General features: G+C 37.9%; 1 long non-coding RNA gene across 1 annotated transcript; it reads left to right on the forward strand.

Moving 5' to 3' along the window:
* Nucleotides 1-398: 398 nt before the first annotated feature.
* On the forward strand, nucleotides 399-14,369 carry LOC108497150. The gene is made up of 3 exons (XR_001874698.1): nucleotides 399-512; nucleotides 12,697-12,933; nucleotides 13,907-14,369. It is a non-coding gene; the product is annotated as an uncharacterized LOC108497150 (long non-coding RNA).
* The last annotated feature ends 323 nt before the right edge of the window (nucleotides 14,370-14,692 follow it).

Raw genomic sequence — 14,692 nt, forward strand, 5'->3', positions numbered from 1 at the left:
CTGAACATTTTGTGTGGTCATGCCTTTGCTCCCTGTATTGCATTTCCACAGTATGATCAACTTTTTCTCCTTCCTGCCCTGGTACCAATGACCCCAATGGCTTATAAGAATTTCTCTTATCCTTCCACATCATCTGCTTTCTCATGCTTTACTCCAAATATCCCCCAGAATAACTTCTCCTGTTACTTACCACTCTTCTCACAAGGTGGCAGTGAAAAGTGAAGTAGATTTACAATTACTTTGTCTCAAAGGCACTGCCTTTAATGCCAATCCTAATCTAATGCTTGGTAGCAAGCCTCTGAAAACCTTATTTTCTTCTCCTTTTTCCTTAGAGTCTTTATAAACAACCTCAAAGACTTCATAGAGAAATTTTTCCCCATGGTATGCCCCGTGCAGAGCCTCACATTTAATGCCCACACTGACAGTACCTGCTACAGGCTTTTCAGATCATGGCCAAAGACTACTGAAGTCACTGAAAAACAGTGGTGTACGAAGCACACTGTTACTTTCAAGTAAGACTGGTGCAAAGAGGAGCTTTCTCAAAAGACAGAGGTGATACAATACATTAATTATTGGATCAAGACAAACTGTATTCAATTTTTGTATTTAACTACAGTCGGCCTCTACTCTGTACACTCCTTGTGACACTATATGACTGGGACCACCACAGAACAGAAGCACTAAGACACTGCTGTGAAGGAATTCAGAAGAAGATCAAACTGCCAACTTGCTGACTCACAGCACTGAACGTGCAGCAAGTTGCTATAAGTTGTGGCCTGCCAACCAACTGGGAAATGTCCAGTCACCTGCAACACACGCTATGAAAACAGAACTAATGCTTTTAGAGAGATGTTTCACTTATCGCAGCCCTTATGTTTTTGTTTTTCTTATTAGTTTTCTGTGCAGTCCTGATGAAAAAAAAAAAAAAAAAGATTTGGAGGCTTCATGGATGCCTTCATGAGGCAAACCTGACTCTTCATGAACATACAGGACCATTCAAACCTTCCCATATCAGGCAACCTGGAGGTACTTTCTGAGCTTGCATGAGAGTGTTTTGAGTCACAGAACCACAGAACGAGTAAGGTGGGAAAGTACCTCCAGAGGTCATCTGGTCCAACCTTCCCTGCTCAAGCAAAGTCACTGAGAGATGGTGGCCCAGGACCATAGCCATGCACCTTTTGAGTATCATCTCCAAGGAGGGAGTCTCCACAAGCCCTGGACATCCTCTGCCAGTGCTTGGTCACTCTCACTGTAAAAAAAGGGTTTTCTGATCTTCTGAGGGAAGCTTCCATGTTTCAGTTTATGCCCATTGTCGCATGGCATAAACTGAAAAGAGCCCCTGAAAAGAGCCTGGCTTAGCCTCTGCACCTCTACTTCAGCTATTGATATATGTTGGAATAAATCCTCTCCAGAGTCTTTTCCAGGTTGAACAGCCTGGAGGAAACACTCTCAGCCCTTTCTTGTAGGAGATGCTCTACTCCCTTCATTGTCTTTGTGGACTTTTGCTGGTTGCTCTCCAGTTTGTCCACCTCTCCTTGTACTGGGGACCCCAATAGTAGTTAGAGTACTCCAGGTACTCACCAGCACTAATCAGAGGGGCAGGATCACTTCCCTTGACCTGCAAAATCCACTGAGGAGTACAAAATGCCTTGAGATGGCTTATTTCTAAAACAGAACATAGTGCTGGTTATGAATGATGAAACCTGTGAATTTATATTAAAAATAGGGCCAAAAATATTTTTTTTAATGTATCTTCTTGAATACAAAATACTGACAACCTGTGGTGGTGTAATTTATTCACTAGCTTCCTTCCTGCTCTACAAATGCATGCAGAACCACAGAGAAGCAGTGCTGGCATACTGAGAAAGCACAAAAATTGTTCTCTGGCTAGATTTCAGTGAGACTGATGGCCAGACTGCAGACAAAGCTGAACTGGGAAAAAAAAATTTCTTTTTCTTTTTCTCTTTTTCTTTTTCTTTTTCTTTTTTTCTTTTTCTTTTTCTTTTTCTTTTTCTTTTTCTTTTTCTTTTTCTTTTTCTTTTTCTTTTTCTTTTTCTTTTTTCTTTTTCTTTTTCTTTTTCTTTCTCTTTTTCTTTTTCTTTTTCTTTTTCAATCTTTTTCTTCAAGCCCTTGAAAATTTTGTTTAGTGCTGCTCGGTACTCATGTTGTTCTGAAGGGATTCAGTTATATTGCCCGTGAAAGCATTAAGGATGCTGTCAAGATACAGCCCTAGAGCAATGCCAGTCTGGGCAATAGTATTTGTCTTTATTCAGAGAAGTCAAGCTCTGTATCAGAAGCAGCTGTAGAAACCTTTGTAGTTAAGTGTACATCTACACATGTGACAGCTGTCTCCAGGGGACTGCTGTAAAGATGTGTGCAAGTCATTATCTGATCAAGGAAGTGAATGCCTTTGTTTCTGTCTCTTTTTTCTGGAAAAAAAATAGAATTCTTTGTCTCTGAATTTTATATCCATTAGAGCAGAATTTATCAACTGTTCATATGTGTATAGCATCTTTCAATTTTGCTGCAACTACTAAGAAAACATAATACTGCTGTGTCATGGTTTAACCCCAGACAGCAATTATGTACCATGCAGCCATTCACTTACCCTGCATCTTCCCCTCCCTCATATTGGTGGGATGGGGAGGAGAATCAGGAAAAGATAAAACCCGTGGGTTGAGATAAGAACAGTTTAATAATTCAAATGATAATAAAGCCACAACCATAATAACAATACTAATAGTAATGAAAACAGAGACAGCAAAAAAGAGAGAGAGGAATAAAACCCAATAAAGAGAAATGATGCACAATGCAATTGCTCACTACCTGCTGACCGATGCCCATCCAGTCCCTGAGCAGCAATCGGCATCTCCCAGCCAAGTCCCCTCAGTATATAGACAGAATGTGATGTTCCATAGTATGGAATATCCCTTTGTCCAGCTTGGATCAGGTATCATGGCTATGCTGCCTATCACCTTTTTGTGCAGCTCCTCATTGGCAGAGCATGCAGACACTGAAATGTCCTTGACTTTATGCCAGCACTGCTCAGCAACAGCGTCTGTGTGTTATCAACATCATTCTCACAATAAATCCAAAACATCCCAGAGGAAACCAGGACACACTATAACAGTATGGAACAAGTCATGTCAAATTGTAATTGTTGAAAAATAAAACTGTTCCTGACTCTTCGCTGAACAAACAGTCTTCTCTGGATATCAGTATGCCTCCCTCAGGCTGACCTGCTCTCCTGTAATCCACTCCGCTCCTCACAGGGTTAGGTAATTGGACAGAATTGTCAAAGATGCAGTAAAAATTTGGACCATTCTAAGAATGAGATAAGGAAGGAAGCACCATTTTTTTCCTTGTTAATTTGATTTCCAGGGCTGATGTTCACCCTGAATAGGATGAGCCTTTGGTCAGAGCCTGAGCCAGGACCACTTAACCCTGGCTGGAGTGGAGTGTCCCTTTGAGTTGTAAGGGCTGGCTCCCCACTTCCTGTGTTTTGCACTGACCTAGGCTCCAGGTCTGTTGTGTTAAAGCACCTTTTGGAGTTTGGGGAGTGGTGTCTCTGGCAGTGTAGGCAGAGCTAAGAGACCGAGAGGCATCCCAAACCATACATCACATTGGTCAGGTCTTCTTTCTTTATTCAAATATACTTTCAAATCATCTGCTTTCAACACACAGAGAAATGCTTTGTGAGTCATCAGTTGTCCTTTTTTTCCCCACAAGGCTGCTTCTCTTGCTCCTGTATTCAGAAACAAATGGGCTGCCAGTAGTATAACTTTGTCATCATTGATGTATTCAATACCAGACATGCGGGTAAGGTTTTTTGAAAGTGCTTAGGAAAGCTGTGAGTCAAGTTCTATTGATTCACAGGAAAGTTGGGTGAATTATATATGGGTGCTTATGAAAAGCCCACTTATGGACTAGAAAACTGATTTATGTTCATAAAACTCTACTCTTTGCAGACACAATATAACTTAAAAGAGCATCTTAATGGAGTCTAGCTAGAACCTGAAATCAATATTTCATTTCTCTTAAAGAGAGCCTTTGCTTTCTAAAAGACACAAAAAAATAGTGCCTAGAATAAGGAAGCAAGAGGTTCTGCCTGATAACGTCATGCAATCCTTCATCCACTAGAATTACCATGTGACACCACTCATTTTCTTTACTTTGCACTTTACAGTGTGCTTCCTTTTGATACCAACAAATTCCTGTTCATAATTAAGCACCTGATTTAAACTTAGAGGTACACAATTTTGTGTATTAATTTACCTACAGGTCCTTGTATTAACAGTGGAAATTTAGATTGGCTTGCTCCATGGTCAGCTTGATGTGTTCACCTCTTAGCTCTCCTGTGATCCATGAGAACAATTGTCATCTACAGAAGATGGCAGGTAACCATGTATTTTGTATTCATGTGGGGAGGTGTATGTAAGACTGGTTAAAATGAGGAATAATAAAGGAAATGTGACCAATGCTTTGAACATTATTGTGCAATAAGACTCCTTGTGGATTAGGTATCATCTCACACTTTCTCTCTATTCCTATTTTGACTTGGCTAGGCATAGGAAACCCGTATGTCCTAGATTCTTCCCCCTTTTTACTATTCACCTTTACTTGCCAGATACATACTTCTTGAAATTATTATTGTGCCTGCTTTTAGAAATTCTTGTCCTAAGAAGGAGTGAGATTGATTTCAACATAAATGTAGTGTCCATCCATCTAAGCTTAGTGTGAGTCTGGGAAAGAAGATGAACATGCATGCAAAATCCACAGTGATTTATAAAGTTCTGAGTGTGATCTGAGAGATTGGAATTGTTTATTATGTGAGCCTGAGGCACAAAAAATTGTTTAAGATTATAACCATTCAGAAAAAATTCTTTTCTTGCAGGATTTCATTTTTCAAGTGAAATGAAACTTTTCACAAAATGAACTGTATGGAATAAGTTACTAAAAAAAGAATAATATTTTCTGAGCCTGGAGTAGTACTTTGTTCCCCTTGCAATTTCTTATGTTAAATCCCATACATGCAATTCTCACAATGGTAACAGGATATGGGGATTTAACTTCTTTTTCCTTTTTTTCAATAAATAAAGCTCCTTACTTTAGAAGAGGTATAGAGAGTCCTTCAAAATGGTTAATACAGGCTTATTGATTACCAGTAAACATTGTAATATACCGATATCTTTCCAAACAGTTACTTATAGCTACATTTCTATTTCCTTTAGATTCCACAGAGGCACAAGCATTACATTTCAAGCTGTGATTTTTATTTTTAGAATGGCAGTAAGTTTCATTAGCAGTTTCTCCAGACTGGCTGTCATTCTGCCTGAGCTGAAAGGAACTGAACAAATGAAGTCATTCCACTCATTAGTTTCTTTACCTGTGCATCATTTAAAATGGTACTGGTTTGTTGAGCTTTATTTAGCTTGACTGCAGCTTGCACTCAATATAGCTGCAATGGAAAGAAAGGAATAAATGTAATGTTTCAAAATTAAAGCAGCATTCATCTGTTGCACGCTTTAGCAGCTACGTCTTGCTAAATCCTGCAGTTAAATAATTGTTATATATCAAAGATTCAAGAGATTAATGTAAATCATAAATAAATTTTAAAAAATTGGATTTTTTTTTTATTTCAAAGGCTTTTGGTTTACATACAGATCGTGTACTTCAATGTGAGCTCTGCAATCCCTTTAAAAATGGTAAAAATTACGTGAAACCCTCCCATGGTCACTTGACTTCAAGAACATAAAACACTTGCTGCCTTCAGAATGTGAAATATAAAACTTAAAGATGTGTATCACATTTATTCCTTAGACTCAATAAAGATAGCATTCTGAGTGTTAGTGAATTTGGTATGTTCATTAGGAAATGCTGTAGTATGTTGGGGCAGCTTTAAGTTGACTTCTATTCAATAGTTCTTGGCATTTCCAGTTATTCTAGTATTAAGTGATTGAATAAACAAGAAACTACTTTTTATGGTTTTGCCTATTTTGAATGGTATCACATTACCCTTCTTCAAGGCCAGTTAAAGGTGATGCACTGCTATTAGGAGTTCTTATATGCTTATACCTAGTGGAAGTCTTACTAGAATAGAAAAGGTCTTTTTTAACCACCATGATTATATCTTTCCTATAAAAATATAATAACACTTTCCTATAAAAGTATAATAATCACTTAGAGTTGGGAGTTTCATTCCCATCTCAGTGTAATAAAATTATCCCGTGACAGCTGGCTTTAGGCAGCAAGCTGAGTTACATTTCAATTTAGAAACTAAATATATAGTCCAGTTGTCAACCTGAAAACCTTGGAATTTGTCTCTGTCAGTGCTGTTTGTGCCACCCTGAGGAAGTTTCTGCATTTTTCTGCACTTTGGTTTTGCATGTATAGAAAGAAATAGTTACACCCCTACCTCATGGTGAACAAATACATTTCAGGTTATAATCCTTGCCCATAATAACAGTCCTGGTTTATTTTGCAGAGGTAATATAAGTCTAAATGATTCTGCTGCCATCCAACTGAGCATAATTTTTCTCACTATTCTCGCTTTGACAAAGTAGAAAAAAATACAGTAACATATATAAATCCAACACCTCTTACATCTAGTAAAGAGAGGTGTTTTTTATTTAGTATATATTTTAATATTAAACATTTGACACCTTACTTTCATCTTCAGTCAAGGTCTGACAATGCAGACTTACAAAATATTCAACAGAATGAATGAAACAGGGAATTGCCAAAAGCGACTAAGGGACTCATTAAGATGTATATCCTTTAACTTTCAAAATTCTTGGTTAGGAACCTAAATAGAAAGTTCTGAAACACAAGAACGTTTTATGAGAAAACTTGTACTGATTCAAATGGATTTTGTCTCCAACAAAGGCAGTATTATGTGCTTTGGAGGAATATATAGCTATTTACACATTTTAGGTGAATATATTTTTGAGAATTTATTGACTAATATTTTTGGATATAGATATGGCTGTCTAAGAATTCTATAATCCCAAACAGATTTCTTAATTCTGTCTAATTAAATGTATCAAATTACCAAAGGCCAAGTATATAAACTTCAGAATATCTTGAAGATATTTAAAAGTTTTAATGAATAAATCTTTGTAAGGTACAGAAAAATGAATGTTATTTTAAAAATGGAGGAAGAAAAGTGACTCATGTTCTGTCATACAGCAGTTTGGTAGAAAACAGAGGATTCTGCTGTATCGGTATGGGCAAGTACACCATCAGTAGAACACCCCTGGAATAGATTTGGCAATTAGAAGAAAAATAGTCAGACCTCATCACGTATCTTTACCTTTATTAGGGCTGTGTTTTCTTAAATAGTCCTTCTCTAGAACACCATTCCTGTTGCAGATTTTACCTTGATTTCCTAAGGAATTAGTTTGAATCTTTCCTTAATAAGTTGTTGCTAGCAGTAGCCTAATTAAATGGTAGAAGACTCACAGAGAGTGTCATTAGATATGTAGGAACTTAACCTAGAGATGCAGGTACAGGCAAACCTTATTTTTCTCCCTGTTAGGGTTGAAGCACCCCTTAGTGCACAATGGATAAACCACACTGGGGGGAAACTATTAAAAATGCCTCAAGATCTTTCCCTGAGTATTTGCTGAACACAAATTTTAAGCACTCCTCTCCCCAAAAAACCCACCCTAAAACATCCAAAGAAATTAAATGTCCTTAATTCTACTGTTCACATCTAGTCCACCTGCACAGATACTTTTGTGAGGGAGCTCACTGAGGTTCTACCTGGCATCCTAGCATTTGCATTTAAACAATAAATTATGGCACAATAATTCTGTGGACAGAAGCCTGTTGGTGGGTTAAGCCCAATCAGCTGCCTTGTTCCCTCTCATTTTACTGTTTCAATCACTTCCCATCCTACCAATCAGACATTTGAAGAAAAATCCCAGAGCTATTTTAGAGACCTGATCAAAGTTATGTTCAGTAGACTTCTTTCAAATGTCATTTGCTTTTTCCAGCCATGCACATCTTCAGTCACTGTGTCACTTCTGCAAGCTCTGTTAATCCATTTCCATATAGTTATCCTTCTTACTGCATTTTACCCCCAGTCTTCCCTAGTTCAGAATCCATCACATGGCTGTCGATCACTCTCTGCTAAGAAAATCCAATTGTGCAGCAAAAAAGTGCACCAGTGAATTGAACTGCTGATTGCAATAGTACTTATTTGGAAAAATAGTATTTATTAAGGTTTATTCCTGTGTAAGAATCATTAACCTAGGGAGGCAGTTTTTAGAAGACTAACATCATGCACTGCTTGCTCATGCTCTGAGCTGCCTTCCCATGTTTCTTCTAAGGGAAAGTTAATTTGGATGTGTAGGTGTGAGGTTTCCAAATTGTGTACGGCAGATATGTGTTTGTATGTGGTACAGGCCAGTGTGGCTGGTGCACTTACCAGAGTGTATCAACAGTGCTGCTGCTTCACCCTTAACAGTTGCCTCAGGTTTGAGAAAATTACTTGGATTTAGTACTTTGTAGTTTTTCTGGCATCTGAAAAGTAGATAGATCTGAACCATGAGTGTGGAAGTACAGATGTCTCTCTTCCAGACTGTATCTGTTTCAGAAGTGTTTGGTTTTTTATGAAAGACGTGACCAGGTGATAGATATTTCTAGTCACTGCATTTCCTTCTTTCATGTCCAGTGCTGAGTTGTGCTGTTGTACCTATTGCAATTTTTCTAAGGATCCCAAATGTTCAAGTGTCTATCCCTCTCTTGATGTTTGCCTCGGAACTATCCAGGCTAGTGCCAGTGAGTGGAAGACTCCTCTTTTATACAGCACTCTGTTGCAAAGAGCTCCTAAGCCAATCTGAGCGTTCTGGCACACCCTGGCTGCTCTGAAGAGTACTACCTGGTAATGCGAGAACCTTTCACTTTCGATTATCCCAAAATCAGCGTCCTGCAAGCCTGTTTATGGCAAGTATAAAGGATGTAGTTGCAAAAAACTAAATACAGGTACCTACCTGAGTGGGAGACAGCAGCACTTCTTTCCTCCACTCAGCTGGTGGCTCCCACTCCTAGGGCAGGGAGGAGGCGGGCTGCTGCGTGCTCTGAAGGCATGCTCTGTATGCCCAACCAAGCTGCGCAGCCCGGCTCTGCCCACCTCCGGAAAGGTGACATCTCTGAGAGGTGCCGGGCCAGCCAGCAACATGATTACATGCTTCCTCACTGGGTTTTGACCATAGGCCCAGGGGGTTGAACACCCCTACTTGTATTAAAAGCACAAAAAAGAGCAAATTTTGCTCTCTCTGTTCTTATGCTGGGGAATTTGGCTTTGATGGAGATAATATTCCTCTCCTTTCCAGTAATGAGTAATACAAAAGATAAATGTTTTGATGGGGCGTTTTCTTTCCCTCCTGCACGCCCCCCCACTATTTAGTGACAATTAAATTATTTCTTTAGAGACGATGTATTTGACAATCAGTTATATAAAAAGGTGTTTGTAAATATAACTATAACTAATAAAACTAATAAGAGAAGAAAATATACTAAGGAGGGATTATTGGGTATTTACTGTTTCCTATGCTTCTTCCTATTGCACCTGTACTAAATCCTGCCAGAGACAAGATGCTGCAATAGGCAATCTGCTGGGTCCATTAAGAACATTAAAAAAATAGCATATGGGATCGTTAAGTGATCTTCCATTATACATTTCCTGTGGCAGAGAGAAGCTCATACATTCATCCTGAGCTCTGCTTTCTTTTTATACCTATGAAAGGATTATTCTTTTGAATAAAACATGAGTGGGAAAACTTCATTGGCTTGGATTATGCCATTTTCTGCAGCATGAAACATGAGTCAACTTCTGTCAGTGCATAATAGTCTAAAGGTTTTAACAAATGTGGAAAACTATTCTTCCTAATTAAAAAAAAAATAATACGTGAAGCTCTTTGTTTCTGTAATGAAATTGCCACCAGGACAAACACATTAGAGGTACAGAAACAGAATTCGCATTCAAAAAGCAGTAGTTGACTGCATGCTATTAAGATAAGGAAATAATATGCTTCCAGCTGAGTGACTGTACTTCCTTATGATCCATTAGACAAGCAGAATTTACAGCTCATTCCAAACTACTTGTAATTCCAGTAAAAAAGCAAAATATGATGTCAAAACTGGGGAGTCATAGATGACCTTAGCCCAGCACAAGAATCAAACTTGTAGGGAACTAAAGTGATAGAGAATATTGCTTCACACCTCAAGGATGTTTAATTCAAGTAACAGTTTTCAGAACATTTGGGATGGCAATATGATTCATTAGTTGCACTGTACAAGCACTATACTGTACTGCACTGCATGAGAAATGTTATGAATCTTTAAGAACCACAAAGTGAGTTGTGCTAAAAGGACAGAACTGAGCAGCTGGGAACATATGCTCTAGATGGAGAAATAAATGCTGAATTTTAAAACATACAAAAGATACTTGTAAAGCACACACATTTTAGTGGAAAAGCAATGCAGGAAACAAGTATTTCCTGTAATGACACTAGTAGCCTACTGGTTTTAACTTGTGTGCTCTTTTCTTTTTTTTTTTTTTTTCGGGTAGAGTTTTTCTCAGAATCAGAGAAATAAGCTGAGAATCAGAAAGTCCCTCTCATTTTTCCTCCCCATTTTGAGGCAAGACTGGTTGTATCTAAACTATTCCTGACAGATCCCTGCTAAGTTCTTAAAACCTGCAGAGAAAGATGCAGCACATTATCACTGAGCAATCTACTCCGGTACTTACCTGTCTTTCCCATTAGATCCCTTTCCACCTGTCTGATGTACACCTCCAATGCTGCATTTCTAGTCCATACTACTTGTCTCATTCTCAGAAGATATGAAAAAAGCTTATTCCCTTCTTTTTTTTTTTTTTTTTAGCAGCTTTTAAAGTTTGCTATCATGTTTCTCCACGGTTTTCTTTTCTCCTGAGAAACCAAATCACATTTTCATGTTTCCACATTTACTGTCTAATAATTCCTATGAGCTCATCTTTTGGATTGTAACATTCACAATTGGAAATGGGGATCCCAGGGAGGCCATATCAGTGCCGAGAAGAGCAGAATGATTACTTCCTGTGATTCACTGTAAACAGTTTTGTTTTTATCTTTCAGTATTTCAGTAACATTATTTAATTATGATTGATTTTTTTGTAAACAGTCATTACACAAATTCTTATTTACATTAATACTACATGCCATTGACAGCTATGTGTAGCTTAATTTTGGTTGTCACTATTTCCTGTCTAGGACTGGGGTTTTTTTGGAGGGTTTTTTCTACTGTTAGTTTGTTTGGAGATGTTTGTTTGGTTTTTTTTAAGTTGCTGTCATTGTTTCATTTTGTTTCAGACAGTTTCTCCTATTTGTCAAGACGTTTCATTCTAATCTTCCTTTCACAATAAGCTTACAGCCCCACATGGCTTCTTACACATTTAATGCATAATATTTTGTTCAGGCCCCTAATGAAAATATTTAAGATTATAGAACCCATAAAAATCTCCCAATAGTACTATATTCATCCTTTAACTTTTAACCTATTGAAAAATTTTCTCCAATTGCTTATCTGTTTTCTGGGAAGCTAATGAGGAGTTTATTTTTTGAAGAAGCCAAGCAAACATCCTGTTGGACAAGGTCAAAAGTCCTATTCAATTCAAAATATCTGTTTTCACCCAACTAGCACGTTTGTTGCCGTGTCTTAAAAATTTAATTGGTTCAACAGGATTTTTTTCTTTTTACAAACCCATACTGATTATTGCTTATTAGTTCAATGTCTTCTAGATGATAAGTAGATTTTTCAGGTTTCTCTTTTTCTTATATTTCTTTGAGAACTGAAGTTGCAATGATTTCAGTAGCTTTTAGGCCTCTTCTATTGTTTGGTCTCTCTTATTCTCTAGGAATGAAACACTTCATGATGTTACGATCAATGTCTACCATGTTACCAGTTTTCCAAAGTTATTCAGACCTGAAGAAGACATTATTCTTTGGGTCCTGTCTTAACTTACTGGATCTAAAGATATGTCCCGCTTGCCTGTTGTATAGTCTTATTCTCTTTCTTCAGTGAGTCAGAAGTTAGAAACCTGTCATTAATATCAAAGCCTATCTGTCAGATGACTGTGCTAACACTTTTTCCCTTTTGTTCTTTTCTAAAGGCTTCTTCCACTTGATCTTGTTATTTTAGAAACCAGCAATAGACCATACCTGACAGCAATACTGTTGGGCTTTTTCTTTCTATCACTGTGCAGAGATCTAATGAGTCTTAACTGTCATCAGAGCTTGGATTCAGGGAAAGTGCATATGCCCTTGATATACAAAATTGTACCTCTTCTTTCTGTTTCTTAGCAGGTGGCATTATTCTTCATCAGCATTCATGTTCTAGAAATGATCAACTGAGTGATAGCTTTCATGATAAAATAACATTTCTTGCATACACACATTTTTGTTTGTGTTATTTTGCCATAGTTCTCATTTCAGTGTAGGAGCATCTAAAATGTTGCTGATACTGCTGAATATTTTCCTATCTAACCAGTTTCCCCTTCGCTAGAGATTTGTATGTTCATTATGCTGATAAGCTCCTGATCTTCCTTGAAACTCGTTAACCTAATTCAATCATCCAAATTCTCCCACTTAATCAATCTAATACAAGATACCTATCACACCAGGTGACCTTCCTGACATTTTTTCTTGGCAGGAAAGTGGAAGACACATTTTGTGGAAGCACAGACCAGGATATAGTCTGAGGATTCTCGCTCTATCACACTGAAGGCATTCTGACAATACAGCAGTATCCAGCCAATTTGCTTCTTCCTTCTGGAGTCTTCGCAAACTTGAATGTTTGCTTCATATGTTATTGTTGAAGGATCAGTACATACAAAAAAGTTAAATGCGTGTCCTCAAAACTACTGAGAAGGAATTGAGGGCAGCCTAGGTAAGCACTCAGATGGAAAAGTGTAACATCATGAACCACACTGGAATTGTTATCATGAAAGACTATTTTGTATATGAGGCTGGAGAGAGAGAAATGTTTTTAACTCGGGAAACTATGAATCCAGATTAGTCTTTCTTCATGACAATAGTAGGGATTACTGCATTAAAGTAAGTGCAGTACTTTTTGGTTTTGAGAGCAAAACAATGTAAACAAAATGTAACAGATGTAAAAAAAAAAAGTAACAGAACCTGTGGTCTGATCATATTTAACTTCTCATTGCAAAATAGGAGCACAAGCATAAAATAAGACAGCAGGTCTGATTGTAATTTTTTATGTCATAACTGATAACACTGAATATAGCCAAGGAAAATGGATAGTAGAATTAACAAGAGCTACTTGTAACTGCTGAAGAATACAATGTAAAACATTCATTGACATTATATCATACAGAAAATATGCTTCTTTATTGGAAATAGAGGTCAGTGCAGTAATAATTTCAAACAAGCTAATCTATGTCTTAAAACCTCTGGAATCTGTCATGCTTTCATTGATGCCAAGGTCAAAGATAAGGGCTGTGCTCAGCAGGCATACATCAAAAGTACAAATTACTGCAGCCACTTACTGTAGCAATTTCTGAATAACTGCTACCATCACTGGGATATAGGTCAAAATAATTATCATTTTTAGCCCCTTAGATAGCTGTTATGTTCCTAAGTATGTCTTATTTATCTAAGAGCCAGACGCAAAAGCATACCTAGGACTTAGAGGAAAAACAAGCAAGGAATATTGAATCAGTGGTTAGAGCTCTTAGATGGTAAAGTTGAGTCTTGCATACAGGTCAAGCTCCCATAGTCATTACTATTTCTTGTTTCTCATCTACTCTTAATGCAAAATGTATCCCGGAGAGAATCAGGGCACCTTGATTCTCGCTCCCTTTCCCTCTTATCACCACCACCCACTTTTAACTCTCCAGAACAGGATCTGCAGTTGAGAGCAGAGATGTCTGACTGTAGAAACTTCTGGAGGCTCACCGTAGTCCACTGAGTGCTCTCCACTTCCTCATCCAGGGACCCCAATGAGAGGGATGAAATATGCACATCTATAAAAAGCCTACATGGTTCCACTCCAGGAAAGCCAGGTAACTGGGCAGTGCAAAGTGTTGGTGCCTAAATCCTTAGTTTAATAGGGAGGGAAATATGAGTATAGAAGCTGTCCCAGCACTGCAGGGAGCTTAAAAGCATTGGTTTGTTATAAGCTCTAAAGGCAACATCTCAATTTTACAAGTAATGTTAATCAGGAAGCTGTTAGGGGAAAGGGCTAATTTGTTATTAAAAATCACAGAAGGATATGTAATTAAATTTGAATGAAAAGACTTCTAACTAACCACAGGGCTTTGATCCAAGTCCTTACAATGGTTACAAGTTGTGGCAATTACTTCATATCTTCCCAAAATGTAAAGGCCCAGTAAAGACTTTTCTCTGACATCACAGAGAAGAATAAATTAAACAAGAGACCAAGATCAGTACAGGATTTCAGTTGAATTTGCATTTAGGCTCCAAAATCAATCCTGAAAATGTCTTTTGCAGCTGCTGCTGGACACTGAAGGTACTTAGGTAAGACAAACACTTTGACTTCTTTGGGCAAACCGAACTGCTGAACTGTTTAACTAACAACCACCAGAAGGTCTGTTTCTGGTTACTTGTGGTATTGTCTTTGCTGACAGGATTGAGGGGTTGGGTGCCTGGATCCCACGTCTCCT

The sequence above is a fragment of the Lepidothrix coronata genome, unplaced genomic scaffold (assembly GCF_001604755.1).
Source record: "Lepidothrix coronata isolate B3197 unplaced genomic scaffold, Lepidothrix_coronata-1.0 Scaffold45, whole genome shotgun sequence".
In the NCBI taxonomy this organism is placed as follows: Eukaryota; Metazoa; Chordata; class Aves; order Passeriformes; family Pipridae; genus Lepidothrix; species Lepidothrix coronata.